At 40.5% G+C, this 15,521-nt stretch overlaps 1 protein-coding gene across 4 annotated transcripts in view; it reads right to left on the bottom strand.

The window, feature by feature from the left end:
- The window catches only part of Il15 (interleukin 15), a 68,206-nt gene extending 53,151 nt beyond the window's left edge, over window positions 1–15,055 (bottom strand). For 2 of the 4 annotated variants that reach the window (XM_055609031.1, XM_055609029.1), the window contains exon 1: window positions 14,369–14,791. The gene's annotated coding sequence lies outside the window, so the exon portion shown is untranslated. The other 2 variants (XM_055609030.1, XM_055609028.1) reach the window with 2 other exon arrangements.
- Between the last annotated feature and the right edge of the window lie 466 nt (window positions 15,056–15,521).

The following is a 15,521-nucleotide window of genomic DNA, read 5'->3' as shown; positions in this document are numbered from 1 at the left end:
GGGAGAAGAGGTACTCGATAAATTATATGCCAACAATACATCTATTTTTGTAAACGTCTCTTATCCTCTTATGCTAAATTGTTTCTAAAGTACTTGGTAACTAGAATGAAGAAAACAAAAGAACTCCTGTTTGAGTGAATTTAGAGATTAGGGTGTGGTATATTTCAATTTTCTTTCATTTATGAAAGTATTTTCTTTGTAATTGCAAAATTACCCACTCTGTGTTTTTAAAAAATGTCATAAAATATTCAACAGCCCTGGATTGGTTCTACTATGTTTCCTGTATTCTAAAACATTCACATTTCTAATGAATCCAAGTATTTTGACTGAATTCTGGGTCAAATTAGGTTCCTAAGAAATTACAGTTCACTTCTTGACCTTGAAAATAAAGAGTACACTGGGAAGAACGTGACCTGACCAGTGATAATTCATACTGTATCAAATCTAGCCAAACACATTTTCTCAGAGACTGAGTTTTCTTAACACTCAACAACAGGAGGTGGCTTAGAGGCAACACAAATGGCATTTGTAAGGCTCCATCCTCTTGCAGGCAAGGTGGCAGGTATATAAGGATTCAGTCTTTCCCCAGTGTCAGCCCATCTGACTCCATTATCACAGCTCTGACCATCCTGTATGCCTGACAAGCCTCGTGAATATGTTTCTATTAAATTGAGGATTCCTGATGCTTTTTCCATACATCTAGTTCTGAGGCAAGCAATTCAACAAATAAATAATTATTTATAATAAATGTATTAATAATTATATATAATGTAGTATAATAATTATTTATAATAAATGTATTATTAATAAATCATCTTTCCTAGAAATTGCTCTTCTTTCTTTTCCAAGTTGTTGTTATGTCTGTGATGCTTCTGTCTGTCTGTCTGTCTGTCTGTCTGTCTGTCTGTCTGTCTGTCTACCTGGTAGGTTGACTGGCTGGCTGGTTGGCTTTTGGAGACAAGTGTTTAGAATACAACCTATACATTCTAGGCACTCAACATTATTGAACTGGTGCCTGAAGCAAACAATTCAATGGCTAAATAAAATATGTCAATAATTAGGTTATCTTTGAAAAGAACTTTTTTTTTTCCTTCCCCCCAGTAGTTTTAGGTTTGGTTGGTTGCTTGCTTGATTGGTTAGTTGATTGATTAATTGGCTGGTTGGTTGGTTGTTTTTTAAAAACAAGGACTTACAATGTAGAACAGGCTGGTCTAAAACAGCATCTTTCTATCTGCTGCTGAAGACTGAAATTACCAGGTATGGGCAACCATGCCCAATCTTCCCTATTATTTTAATAGTGTTGTATTCCTTAGTAGCAATATATCCATTATTCATTCATTCATTGAGTTTCTAATAGAAACTACCATATGCCAGAACCAACAAATGACAGTTCTGTGTCAATGAAGAAAATCAGAAAAATATGTTTCATTATAATTTGTGTTATAACACAAGAAGAGAACTGTTCATATGTCTATTAAATAAAATATTCACAAGTCCGGAATTCCTTATTATCATCATAAAGAAAGCTCTGAAAACTAAAAATTTCTCTATACTTTATCAATTAATCAAATGTGAATTGAATAAATGCAAGTCTCTATTTATGAACTGCATTTAGTTCTCTTTTGAGCTGGTATCTGAATAAGTTTTATTGTTGCTGCTTGCATCATCAAATATTATTTAACTTTTAAGAACCTGGAAGCTAGTCCTGTATTTCCAATCATATTTGACCCTCTGAGTTACAGATAAATTATTGCAAACTTTGTTGTATTAGACAACAACAGAGATGATGTAGAGCTGGTATAAAGCAGGGGTTCTTTGGGGGCATGCAATTTTAAGACTGCTGATCACAGAAAGCTTCAATGAAAATGGGGTTCAGTTTGATGTTGGCTATAGGCTTGGTGTATATCGCCTTTACTATGTTTAGATATGTGCCTTGTATCCCTGATCTCCCCAATACTTTAAACATGAATGGATGTTGGATTTTGTCAAATGCTTTTTCAGCATCTAGGGAGATTATCATGTGGTTTTTTTTCTTTCAGTTTGTTAATATGGTGGATCACATTGATAGAATTCCGTATACTGAAACACCCCTGCATACCTGGGATGAAGCCTACTTGGTCATACTGGATGATATCTTTGATGTGTTCTTGTATTCAGTTTGCAAGTATTTTTTTACGTATTTTTGCATCAATGTTCATAAGGGAGATTGGCCTGAAATTCTCTTTCTTTGTTGAGTCTTTGTGAGGTTTAGGTACCAAGGTGACTGTGGCTTCAGAGAAACTTAAAGTAATCCCACTGAAATCAGGGACAAGACAAGGCTGCCCATTCTCTCCATATCTCTTCAACAAAGTGCTGGATGTCCTTGCTAGAGCAATAAGACAGTTAAAGGAGATCAAGGGGAAACAGATGGGAAAGGAAGAAGTCAAATTATCACTATTTGCAGATGATATGATAGTATACATGAGTGACCCTAAAAACTCTACCAGGGAACTCCTACAGCTGATAAACACCTTCAGCAAAGTGGCTGGATACAAAATTAACTCAAAAAAATCAGTAGCACTCCTGTATACAAAAGACAAAAGGGCTGAGAAAGAAATTAGGGAAACAACACCATTCACAATAGCCACAAATGACATAAAGTACCTTGGTGTAACCCTAACCAAGGAAGTCAAAGACTTGTATGAAAAAAATTTCAAGTCTCTGAAGAAAGAATTAGAAGAAGATATGAGAAGATGGAAAGATCTCCCATGCTCATGGCTGGGCAGGATTAACATAGTAAAAATGACCATTCTTACCAAAAGCAATCTACATATTTAATGCAATTCCCATCAAATTGCCAACACAATTCTTTACAGACCTGGAAGGAAAATTCTCAACTTCGTATGGAATAACAAGAAACTGAGAATTGCTAAAACAATCCTCTACAATAAAAGATCTTCTGGAGGTATCTCCATCCCTGATCTCAAGCTGTACAATAGAGCAACAGTTATAAAAACTGCATGGTACTGGCATAGAAACAGAATGGTGGATCAATGGAATCAAACAGAAGACCGAGAAATAAACCCACACACTTATGGACACCTGATTTTTGACAAAGATGCCAAAACCATACAATGGAAAAAAAAGATAGCATCTTCAACAAATGGTGCTGGTCCAACTGGATGTCTACATGTAGAAAAATGCAAATAGATCCATACTTATCACCCTGCACAAAACTGAAGTCCAAGTGGATCAAAGACCTCAACATAAAACCAGACACATTAAATCGGCTAGAAAAAAAAAGTGGGGAATACCCTAGAACTCACTGGTAAAGGAGAAAACTTCCTGAACAGAACACCAACAGCACAGGCTCTAAGAGCAACAATCAATAAATGGGACCTCATGAAATTGAAAAGCTTCTGTAAAGCAAAGGACACCGTCATCAAAACAAATCAACTGCCTACAGATTGGGAAAGAATCATCACCAACCCTTTATCTGACAGAGGACTCATATCCAGTATATATAAAGAACTAAACAAACTGAAAAGCAGCAAACCAAGTAATCCACTTAAAAATGGGGAACAGAGCTAAAGAAAGAATTCTCTGTAGAGGAATATCGAATGGCAGAGAAGCACTTAAAGAAATGCTCAACCTCATTAGCCATTAGGGAAATGCAAATCAAAACAACCCTGAGATTTCACCTTACACCCATGAGAATGGCCAAGATTAAAAACTCAAGTGACAACACATGCTGGAGAGGTTGTGGAGAAAGGGGAACCCTTCTCCACTGCTGGTGGGAATGTAAACTTGTACAACCACTCTGGAAATCAATCTGGCGCTTTCTCAGACAACTAGGAATAGCTCTTCCTCAAGATCCAGCCATACCACTCCTAGGCATATACCCAAAAGAGGCTCAAGTACACAAAAAGGACATCTGCTCAACCATGTTTGTAGCATCTTTATTTGTAATAGCCAGAAGCTGGAAACAGCCCAGATGCCCCTCAACTGAAGAATGGATGCAGAAACTGTGGTACATTTATACAATGGAGTATTACTCAGTAATGAAAAATAAGGAAATCATGAAATTTGCAGGTAAATGGTGGGACCTGGAAAGGATCATCCTGAGTGAGCTGTCCCAGAAGCAAAAAGACACACATGGTATATACTCACTCATATAAACATACAACATAGAATAAACCCACTAAAATCTGTACATCTAAACAAACTAAGAGAGGACCCTAACTAAAATGTTCAATCCCCATCCTGAAAGGCAAAGAGGATGGACATCAGAAGAAAAAGAAAATAGGAAACCACCTCAGAACCTGCTACAGAGGGCCTCTGAAAGCCAGAAGAAAACAGGAAACAACCTTGAAACCTGCCACAGAGGGCCTCTGAAAGCCTCTGCAGTATAGACTGTCAAAGCAGATGCTGAGCCTGATGGCCAACTGATGGGCAGAGTGAATGGAATTTTATGTAAGAAGTGGGAAATAGTAAGAGCTGGAGAGGACAGGAACTCCACAAGGAGAACAACAGAACAAGATAATTTGAACACAGGGAACTTCCCAGAGACTCTACTCCAACCAAGGACTATCCGTGGAGATAACCTAGAACCCTGACAAAGCAGCCACTTCTGATGAGAACTGATAGACTAAGATCAGAAATAAGGAGAAGAGGACCTACCCTATCAGTGGACTTGGGGAGGGGCATGCATGCAGAAAGGGGGGGAGGGTGGGACCAGGAGGGAAGGAGGGAGGGACTTACGGGGGTGATACAAAATGAATAAAGTGTAATTAATAAAAGTTAAAAAAAAGAAAGAAAATGGGGTTCTTGGCCATAAGTCTCAGCATCTGCTTTGACAGTTTGCAAGGCAGAGCCTTTCAGAGGTCCTCTGTGTCAGGCTCCTGACTTGTTCCCTCTTTTCTCCTTCTTCTGATGTCCATCCTCTTTCTGGATAGGGATTGAACATTTTAGCAAGAGTCCTCCCTCTTGATTAGTTTTTTTAGGTGTACAGATTTTAGTAGGTTTATCCTATATTATATATCTATATGAGTGAATATATACTGTGTGTAGAGTGCAGGGAATCTTACAAAAGAAGTGAGAAACAGTAAGATCTGGAAAGGACAGGAACTCCACAAGGAGAGCAACAGAACCAAAAAAATCTGAGCACAGAGGTCTTTCCTGAGACTGATACTCCAACCTAGCACCATGCAAGGAGATAACCTAGGACCCCTGCTCAGATGTAGCCCATGACAGTTCAGTGTCCAAGCGGGTTACATAGTAATGGGATCAGGGACTGTCTCTGACATGAACTGATTGGCCTGCTCTTTGATCACCTCCCCCTGAGGGGGGAGCAGCCTTACCAGGCCACAGAAGAAAACAATGCAGCCACTCCTGATGAGACCTAATTGACTAGAATCAGAAGGAAGAAAAAGAAGACCTCCCCTATCAATGGGCTTGGGGCGGGGCATGCATGCAGAGGGGGGAAGAAGGGAGGGATTGGGACTGGAGGAGGGAGGGAACCACAGAGGGAATACAAAGTGAATAAAGTGAAATTAATAAAGAATTAAAAAAAAGAAGAAAGAAAATGGGGTTCTTGAGTCAGGCCCAAAAGGAGGTAAAGGAGAGCGGACATATCTCAAATAAGAAAATCCTAAGCAAAAAGTAATAGCAAATTCAAAGTTCTTGGGCAAAAACTCTGATAAAGAGAAAAGCTGTCTGTGTTAGTAAATAGTAAATAGTAAATTAAAAAAAAAGCTGTCTGTGTTAGTAAATAGTAAATAGTAAATTGTAAATTAAAAAAAAGCTGTCTGTGTTAGTAAATAGTAAATAAAAAAATAAAGTGTGGGATAGATGAGATACTAAGGGTACCAGTCGTAATTAAATTTGTTTTTTTTACACAGTTAGAGGGGAAAGCAGAGGAAAGTTCTGAAATGAACAGCAATATGACCCAAGTATTTTCTTTCCAATACCACCCTTTGTGGAGTATAATTTCCACAAATAGCTACCATAAAGCAATGGCTTCAAGCATGTGGATATGCATGCCAGTCTACTCACCAAGAAATTATGTCTATGTCCTCTAATCTTGAGTAGAGGATGGCCTTATAAGCTATTTTTCCAGAAGAATGATACAAGTGTGACAGTCAGAATTAAGTTTTCCATCCTTAAATGTTGGCAGCTCCGACTTCTTGTCTTAGAGGAGTTTTGAATGTTATGTAAAGTGAACACGGGATCCAACCTCTAACCCAGAAACTATCTGCAATTGATTCCCACTAACAAAGAAAAAGTGGGTTTTCTTCAATGGGTACATTTACCACACTCAACAACAGACCACATACGGAGCAGTAGATGGCCCACAAAAATGAACTCAGTGGTATTTTTTGTATACTTTTTTGTTTAATATTGTGCTTTTTTTAGGATTTTTTTTTTGTCTTAGTAGTCGGCTTTTGTTTTTTTTTATACTATGGTTTCTGATGTGTTTTTATGGGTCTGTGTCTCATGTTTTTACTTTTTAAAAACAATTCTGATTTGTGGTGGTTTTGTTTGTTTGCCTGCCTGCTTTGTAAGGAAAGAAAGAATATGGAGTTAGCTGGGCAGGCTGGCAGGATGGATCTAGGAGGAGCCCAGGAAGGGGAAACCAGGATAGGAGTATATTTTCTATCCTGGTTTCTATATTTCTTTTTAACTAAAACAAAACAAAACAACCTCAAAACCTCATGGTATAAGGAAATAACACTCAGCCAGGGGGAAAGCCTATGAAGGTCAGCTAGGCCACCCAAGAAACAGATATAGAGTGTCATATGAATGAGCCTATGTCCACTAATACCTTAAGCCATAATGGACCCACACTCCTCCTAAGAGGGTGCTGGCATTGAGGAAGAGGAGAAAACCATCACCACTGTGCATCGTCCAAATCTTTAACGTTAAGAAAAATGTTTTTCTTTTTTTTTTTAATGACACTAAGTTTAGGGTAGTTCATTATAAAAATTAATGATAGTGAAATTTACAAATGGTCACGCAATGGACAGCTGAGAAAAGGCAAAGACAATATCAGTAAAGACTAGTGTGGTGGTCATGTCATGTTACTGGCATTTAAAGAAAGGACAACTCATGCTACATTACACTAAAGAAAGTTACTGGCAGCACTATGGCTTTCACTTTTACTGAAAGAAAAAAAAAATGTACTTCTGAACACAACAATTGGATGCATTTAACTGCTAAGATTAAGTGTAAGACCAGAAAAATAAGGGAAGTTCAAGCTGACTCTGATGGGCCATGCCTGTAATCACAGCACTGGACAGGCAGAACAGGCGCACCACAAATCAAGACCAGACTAGCTACATAGCAACTTCCAAGGCGGGATAGACTATATGACACATTAACTCAGTAACAAAATACTTGCCTAGTTAAAAATAAAACTTATTTTCCTCTTTGCTTGTCTGGGCATCAACAAATTTTCAAAGGAACACATGGTCTTAGGACAAAGATCTAATCTGGGATACATTAGAACAATGTTCTCTTAGGTTAAAGGTCAAATGACTTGTATATCTGAATCTCTTATTAAGACATGAGAAAGTTTTAAGGTCACATCTTACAGATTTGGCCAGCTAGTCTAAAGGGCTCCAAAACAACTTACAAGTTCTTCTATAGTTTTCTGATTCACAGACAAAATAAAGAGGAGCCAGTCTTGGGGATTGTACAATTTTTTTTTTTTTCTTAATGGAATAAAACTCAAGGAAGCCTCAAAGTTTTAAAGATATTTAAACTTAAGGAAAAAAAAAACAGAATAACAACAATTACATAAAAGAATGTACAAATTCTAAAAGCAGGAAGTAAAATGTGTTATTTCTAATGGTAAAAAGAGAAAAGGTCCAAAGAGGAAGCAAATATCCAAAGGTTGAAGAAAACAAGCCAAGAAAACTATTCTCTGGTGTCACCACTCTAGCTGGTGGTGTGAACCTGGAAAAGCAGGACCTAAAAATGAGGCAAAGTCTCATGCAATAGCCAACTTTATTCAGAGCATCAGACAATTTATACATTGAGGATTAAGAAAGGTCACCTGAATAAAGTATACAATCACAAGGACAAGCCATACATGGTCTTAAAAAAATGTTTTCCATACTAGCATATGAATAACAAGAGCTGGAGTAATCTCACTCCTATCTGCTACACATGGGAGGAGAATAAAACAAATTCTGAGAATAATTCTATGTTCTGAAGAGACTGAGGTTACAAGACTCATGTCTTGTTTTCTTGGAGTTTTCTCACAAGCACTCATAACTCCTCTTACTGGACTTCATTCTTAGACTGTGTTCTGACACTTGGAACAAATTTGAGCCTTTATTGGGCATTTCTGCACTGAGGGCACAGAGAACTAAGGAAACAGGCCTGACTGGGTTTAGAATTGCTAAGGACTAGTGGCTATCACAGTCCTTCTTCTTCTCATTTTTAATGGTACTATCTATTGTAATTGTCCTATTTATATCACATCACTGTACAGTGAGGGCAGGAGAGGGTGGCTGTCTTTTTAGGCCAGAGATCTCATCACTTAGGAAAAAAAATACCAGAAAAAAAATGTATCCATAATTTAAAGATCTAATTTTAAAAACTCAAGTCTGAACTACAGACAGTAGTATGATAAGCTATAGGGCAAAGAGTATCAAAGTCCATTATTGCTATCATTTAGATATTGAATGTCATTCAAAGATATGGCTAAGTCAGTGTAGGCATGGAAAAACAAATTATAACACACACTGACTTATTAATTGGTTATTTACACAACTTAAAGAATGGAATTGTGACCAAGTAACATAGGAAGTAAAGATGGGGATATGGTTGGGAAGTACATATGGAAAGAGAACCAAGGACTAGCTTGTGGAGTAAACCACAACTAGATTCTTTGAATCTATTACAACAGAAGTACACTTTCAGAGTAGAAGTGGGCACATTGTATGGCAGTTTCCTCCCAGATCCAGTCCTTCTACATTCCAGAGAAGCTCCTTAAGACAGAAAGTAAACAACTCAAAACAGCTTCAAGAAGTCCCTGAAACTCACCATATTCACTACCCTTTCCCTCCAAGAATAAACAACCGAGACTGCTGAGAGTCACTCTCAGAGAAGCCAAGCTCCAAAGACAGAGGACCCTGAGATGAGACCAGCTGCCTGGCAGAAGAAGAATCCAGAGGTGCTGCCTGGAAGAGGGTCAGGCCAACTGACTGACCTGGAAAGGGCACTATTTAGCCTTTCCAGCTGTCTGCAGGTTATGAATTGTGCTCTTAAGTTTCTGGTTTCATGAGCTATCAGCCATGCTGACGTGAGCTTTGGTGATACAGCTGCCTTTGAGTCATTTCTGCTCCTATAAGTGATAACCCTAGTTTGGTAGGTTATGATCTTCATATCTGGGATGAGTAGAGGGGTGTGTGTGTGTGCGTGTGTGTGTGTGTGTGTGTGTGTGTGTGTGTATGTGTGTTTGGTGTTGCATCTTCCCAACAAAAGCCTTCTCACACAACAGCATGAAATTCTGGTTTGTTCAAAAGAATCTAAAAATAGGAAAATCTCAGATAAGTTTGAAATTGTTCTATACAGTGGGATAAACGCCATTGTGGAAAGAAATATAACAAAAAAAAATCAGTCTAATTTTTGCTTAATAGGAGAAATTAGAGCATAGGCACCATGGCAGGACCTGGGATCTACAAGATACGATGAGGAACCATTGCTCATTCAAGCCATACATAAACTCAGTTCCATTTATCACCAGCAGACACTTCCACAGCAGCCAAACTAGGTTCTTAAGTCTCCTACTCTGGCCAGTTAGCAATGGTTATCCAGAAGCCCAGGGGAAGGGTGAAGATAAAGCAAAAGTAGACCAGGCATCTTCCTGAGAACCCTATTACTTTGACAAAGGGAGTGAGGCATAGAGTGCTAATGGAACTACAAATCCACACTCAGTGTATGTAGAGGAGCTTTTGATAGATAAGCCTGAGTTCTCCTTTCCCTCTTCCCTTTTCATGGTTACCCTTCTCCTGTTTTGCAAAGAAAGACACACACCTTTCCCACCCAGAGGCTCACCATGTACCATGCTCCTCCAGGATGCTACATGCAGGAAAAATGCTCATATGCGAGAAGCCTTTAATCAAAGCATTGACACTAGTGTCTTGTCCACCTGTTTGATGCATACTTCCAATACGGTTTTAGTTTTATGGATAGTTCTTACTTAGTAAAAGTTTACAGGCTATTTGAGTTAGGTATTGAAAATAACACAAGCAAGAACAATCTAATAAAATACACCAAGGATAATATTTAATTTCCATTTTACATACTTATTTTTGTTGTAGAGAGGTAAGAATGAAAGTTGGAGAGAGTGGGATTGGAGGAAGGACAGTTGAGTTGCTGAGTGTTTGCTTTATAGTCCTGAGGACTTCAGGTTAATCACCACAACACACATTTCGAAAGAATGAGGCATGCTGACCTGAAATTATAATCCAATGCTGGGGAGGCAGAAGCAGGCAGAACTCTACAGCTTACTGACCAGCCAACCCAGGCCTACTGATGAGCTCCAGTAGGAGACTAAGAGACACACTGTCTTAACAGTTCCCTGATCACCTCAGAGCTTGGTCGTGAGTTCTCAAAGACCACTTTGTCTTGTACATTTCAAGTGGAAAGTGCAAGAGTAAACTGTCCATCGAGAAATATGACTCAATGTTTTTAGCCACCGATAACATTCCCAGGGCCTCTTTCTGAGCCACAACAATGAGTTCAGGTCCCTTCCCCCACCAATCCTGTCGTCAACTCTTCCCCCAGCCCCACCCTTGATCATTTTCAGTTTCTATTTCTTCATTTGGCAAACTAATTTCTATATACTCCTCAGGCCATAGAAGAAATAAGCATTTGGAGAAAACATATTTACACTCAGATACATAGATCACCATCATACTGTGTCTCTGCAGTCCTCTACCCTGTAGTGGCATAAAATATTTAAAAATACATTTATATAAACACTCTCCGTACAAACACTGATAATTGAAATGGTCCCAATTCTGACCCCAGCACTGAACAGCCCACTTTTAACTTAACTTTTATTATCATGGTATGTGTATGCAAGACGGGGATGGGAGGGTCATGTGCCACGGCACATGTGTGAGTGAGGTCAGAAGACAACTTCACGGAGTGGGTTCTCTTTCCACATTCACATGAGTTCCAGGGTTTGAACTCAGGTCGCCGAGCTTATGTGGCCAGATCCTTTACTCAAGAAGCCACCTCGCTGGCCCAGAATAACTCTTCAGAAAGAGATAACACTGTTTAATATAGAGCTGAATAATCTCTCAAACAACAGCCAGTGTCTGCTTCCTGGCACAGATTGTGTGTGAGAGAGAGACAGGGTGTGTTTTTGTGTGTGTGTGTGTGTGTGTGTGTGTGTGTGTGTGTGTGTGTTTTACTTCTCACTGTACCGAATACAAAAACCATGACACACACAAAATAGCACTGATAAGAGTCAGCCTTGACCACACTGTATCCTATTCCACACGGACAAGGTCTTGTTGGCTGGATCCTACTCCACATGGGAGGGCATGGATGCAGCGCCACCTTTTACTCTTTTCTTTTTGGTACAGTAGGAGTAAACATGGAATGGCATTAGAATTCAAAGGTGCTGCTAACATGCCAGCATGGTCCCTGGGGCAGCATGGTGCATAGTGCCTGTTAGTAACTTTCAGGCTCACATTAGGTTCCTTCTGAACGCATAAATTTTTACTTCAGTATCTCAGGCAGGATGTCTAGGCTAACCTTGCTTTTCCATTCGTTGTAGTCCAAATATAATTTAAAATAGCCCCTTCTATCTGCCAACAGCTGCGAACGCCCACACCTGTACATATATACCTGCAAATCTATGGGATACATAAATATATGTACATATGTAAATATAATTTTGATATTAATTAGCTGAAAGACAGTAAAAATAATAATTAATATTAATTAACTGCATGCCATTTATCCCCCAAACCACTCATTTTCTCTCAATAATTGGATAAAATTTTTCCTCCCACAAGTACAAAGGTAAACACAAGCTTCATGCAATGTGGAGTTGCAGCCATCTCCTGCAGTTCCCAGAACCATGGAAGAGGGGCATCTAGGAGCCAAGGCTGAGGCAGAGAGAAGGAATGTGGCTCATCAGCAAACCATCACACTAGGCCTTCTGAAGAAGCCATCTCAAAGAAAGGCTATCGAATCCTCAGTCACGGTGTAACAGGAGATTCTTCAACATCTCTCCTTGAGTCCTACCTTACTACTTGGATGGATGGAATGGCAAGTGGAGAGATACAGGTACAGAAGTCAATCCAGATTTGCCTATTACGAGTTATTATTTAAAAACTGATATATTAGGCAGATATTTTCTTTCAGGGACCATGAATTTCTTTAAGGGATCACACACATACAGATACTATGTGATAATAATCTTTAAGTATATGCATAATAATGTCAGCTACAGAAATAATTTGAAGCTAAGACTCTAGTAACATCAGGCCAAAAGAAAAAATAATTGACAGTGTGTGGAAAAAAATTGTTCCCCGAGAAATAATTCATTGTATCAGCCTTGCAATCTTAGGTCTGTCTAGGCTGGAAGAGGTCAACCCTCCCACAACCCATCTCCTTGCAGAAGTCACTGTACTCACTGAAGCACTATTATTTATATGCACTATTATTTATATGTACTGGGTATTACAGATGTCCACTATGACACTTTCTAAAAACATATATACTTGGAACAGTATTTGGAGCTTAGAATTTAAGTTGTTGGCTGTTACTCGTGTAACTCCCCAAAACTCAGGCTGTGGAAGGAAAATTCCCTATGCTGTCATTAACCAGCATTCAGAAGAATAGTTATAAAAAATACAAAAGCAGAAAAATCTATGAGAAATCAGATTCTAAAAAGTTTTAAATGCCTTGGGCCAAATATTTATAGAGCTGATTAGTTTCCCTCAGGAAAATTCAGAGTTCCTTTTTTAGCTTTTCTGAAAGTGCTGAGAGCCTGCACACCTCAGCTGGAGTGCTTCCCAAGGTCAGACTTCTTCAGTTTCCAAATTCTGCTTCAGAAACCTTGAGCCATTTTTTTTAAACTTCAAAATTAGTTTATACAAATCTGTGTCACTGACAGATGTTATATCATGTAATAAAACTACTGATATTTCCCATAATTGACAAGAAAGTACTATACTATTTTTCCTTTAACCCACCAGCTATCTACAGGAAAATTCCAAACAGGGCTAGCTCTCCAATCACACTGTGGAGCTGTTCTTGCCTGCCAATCAGCAGCCAGCAGGCACATTCAAGCTAAGGGAAGGCTGTCTGAGATCTGAGCTAGGTACAACCTGACCCCTATCCTGTTGCCAAATAGATCACAAGGCAAGCAAACCCATCAGAGTCCAACTGCAAACTCTCTGAAGGGAAAGAGGAGAAGATAAAGATCAGGACAGTGGACACACTTATAACAAGCCTGGAGCACTTTCTGATACTTCCACATTTTAAGTAGAACTCCCAATTTTATTTTTTCACTTTGAAAGTCTCAACTAACTCTTGCTTTGTCTGGTAGTATTTTATTTGTACTGATGTTCCTTCTGGACTAGCTTCCCTCTTATCATTCCCACTAAGCTTTCTTCAGGAAATCCTTTAAATTTTGGTGACTCTTCAATGTTAATGATCTAACTTGCAGGCTCTACACAGAAAGATGCAATAATCTTAGAAATTTGTTTCTTTACCAACTCAAATTGGAGAACCTGGCCAGGTCAGTGGTGCCTCCCTGGCTACAGAAAAAGGCAAGGGCAAGTGGTAGTCACTTAAGGAGACTTGCCACCAATGAGAGTATCAGAAAACAGTTTAAAATCGCCAATGGAAAGTAGCAGCTGCCAATCACTTCTTTTCCATTTTGGCTCCTGTGACACTTCAAGAGTCTGGCACCTGGATCGTTTACAGTATTTGGTTTACATATTCTTGGAAGCTAACATAACTTTAAGTGCAAGGGGTTATAGAAATCCGTTTGAGGTTTGCATTCTTGCAGTTTTGCAGTCTCAGACCCACTGGAAAAAGTTAGCTGAGTTTTCATCTAAAGGCCACTTGGGTTCAGATTTTATTTCAGGTTAGCTTTCCTGCACTGCTTTCCTTCACTCTGGCCTTTCAGACAATCAGCTGTGTTAATAAGCCTTCTGTGACTTGAGCTAAGTTGTCACTAATACACACTATGACCATCCCTGCACATTTCTTTCCCTAGAAGAGGCATCTTCAACAAGGAAGAGGTGGGTGATTTTTGCAGAAAGAGAGAGAAAGAGAGAGAGAGATCCTTTCCCTAGGGCCAGGAGAAGGGGAATGTGGAAAGGAGAGAAGCGCTGGTACCTTTCCTGACCTCTCTGAGCTTGGTTAGATGTGGAACTCAGCCTTCCAAGCCGCAGGATCCTGTCTTCGTCCAAGTCTGCAACTGGGCGGGGGCAACCAGACAGGCGTTGCTTCACCCCCAGTCCTGCCCTGGCAAGGTGGCTGCAGCGCGGAGAACGGCGCACTGCAAGCCTCTGAGTACAGCGGGCTGGAGCTGCCCTACTCTGCAAGGGGAGGATGTAGAGGAGAACCCCGGAGAAGAATGTCTGGACAGCAGGGAAAACGCTCCGCGTCAAGTGCCACTGAGAATTGAAGTCTCGGTCAAGAGGGCGGGGCGGCCTGGCCCGCGGCTGGTGGGGAGAAGGGTGCAGAGCCAGAGTTGGGAGGGGCCCGGGGCGTAGGCTTTCGGGAAAAATTCCATTGCTGATCCACCACCAAGCAGCACTACCATCTCCCATTCAGTACCTCCATGGAATTCAGGCTGCAGGTTGCAGGGCGGGAGCCAGCGGGAGCAATCGAGGCGCGAGGGGCGAAATCGGCCGGGATTTCCCCGGCTTCCCCAAGTGAGCTTTCCAGCCGGGGAGTCCCAACCCCAGCTAAAAAGAAAAGTGAAACAGAAAGAGCCCAAGCTGGGGCGGAGATAACACCCTGGGAGGCCGCGGGAGGAGCACAGGCTCCCGGGCCACTACCCCAGGTGCCCACAGGATTCTGCCACTGCCAGGTCCCCGGGGCATAGGGCAACTAAGAGCAGAGAGCAGTCTCCACCCCCTGGCCAGTTGACCACAGCCTCTGAGTCCTGGAATGCCTTTGCCTTCTGTGAAGTCTCAAGGAGCTGGCATGAGTTCACAGGTGGCTTGCACCTACAGCAACTGGCCTGGCAAGGAGGCAGGGAGCAGGGAGGCCAGGAGGCTTCTTCTGAAAAGCCCGAAGATCTGGATGTAGCCTGCGCCAGAAAAAACGGAAGAAACGGAAAAGGATGTTGGGTCTGGAATGGGCGGTCCTCCAGAACAACCCTTGGCCTGCTTCAGAGCCTGGAAAAGGGAAGTTTCTGAACTCTTTTTAGAAGATGCCTGCGGAGCGTTTGGGGACTGTAAACTTCCACTAATGCACCCCTCTTGGGTGATTTTTAGCCCTATTTGTAGTTGAGTATTAAACATTGCACATGCCTTTTGACGGGAAACAAT

This window comes from Psammomys obesus, unplaced genomic scaffold, assembly GCF_907164565.1.
Source record: "Psammomys obesus unplaced genomic scaffold, mPsaObe1.curated_primary_1811, whole genome shotgun sequence".
NCBI classification, from domain to species: domain Eukaryota; kingdom Metazoa; phylum Chordata; class Mammalia; order Rodentia; family Muridae; genus Psammomys; species Psammomys obesus.
The sequence above is the reverse complement of the archived record's forward strand: the minus strand, read 5'-3'. Positions and strand labels throughout refer to the sequence as shown.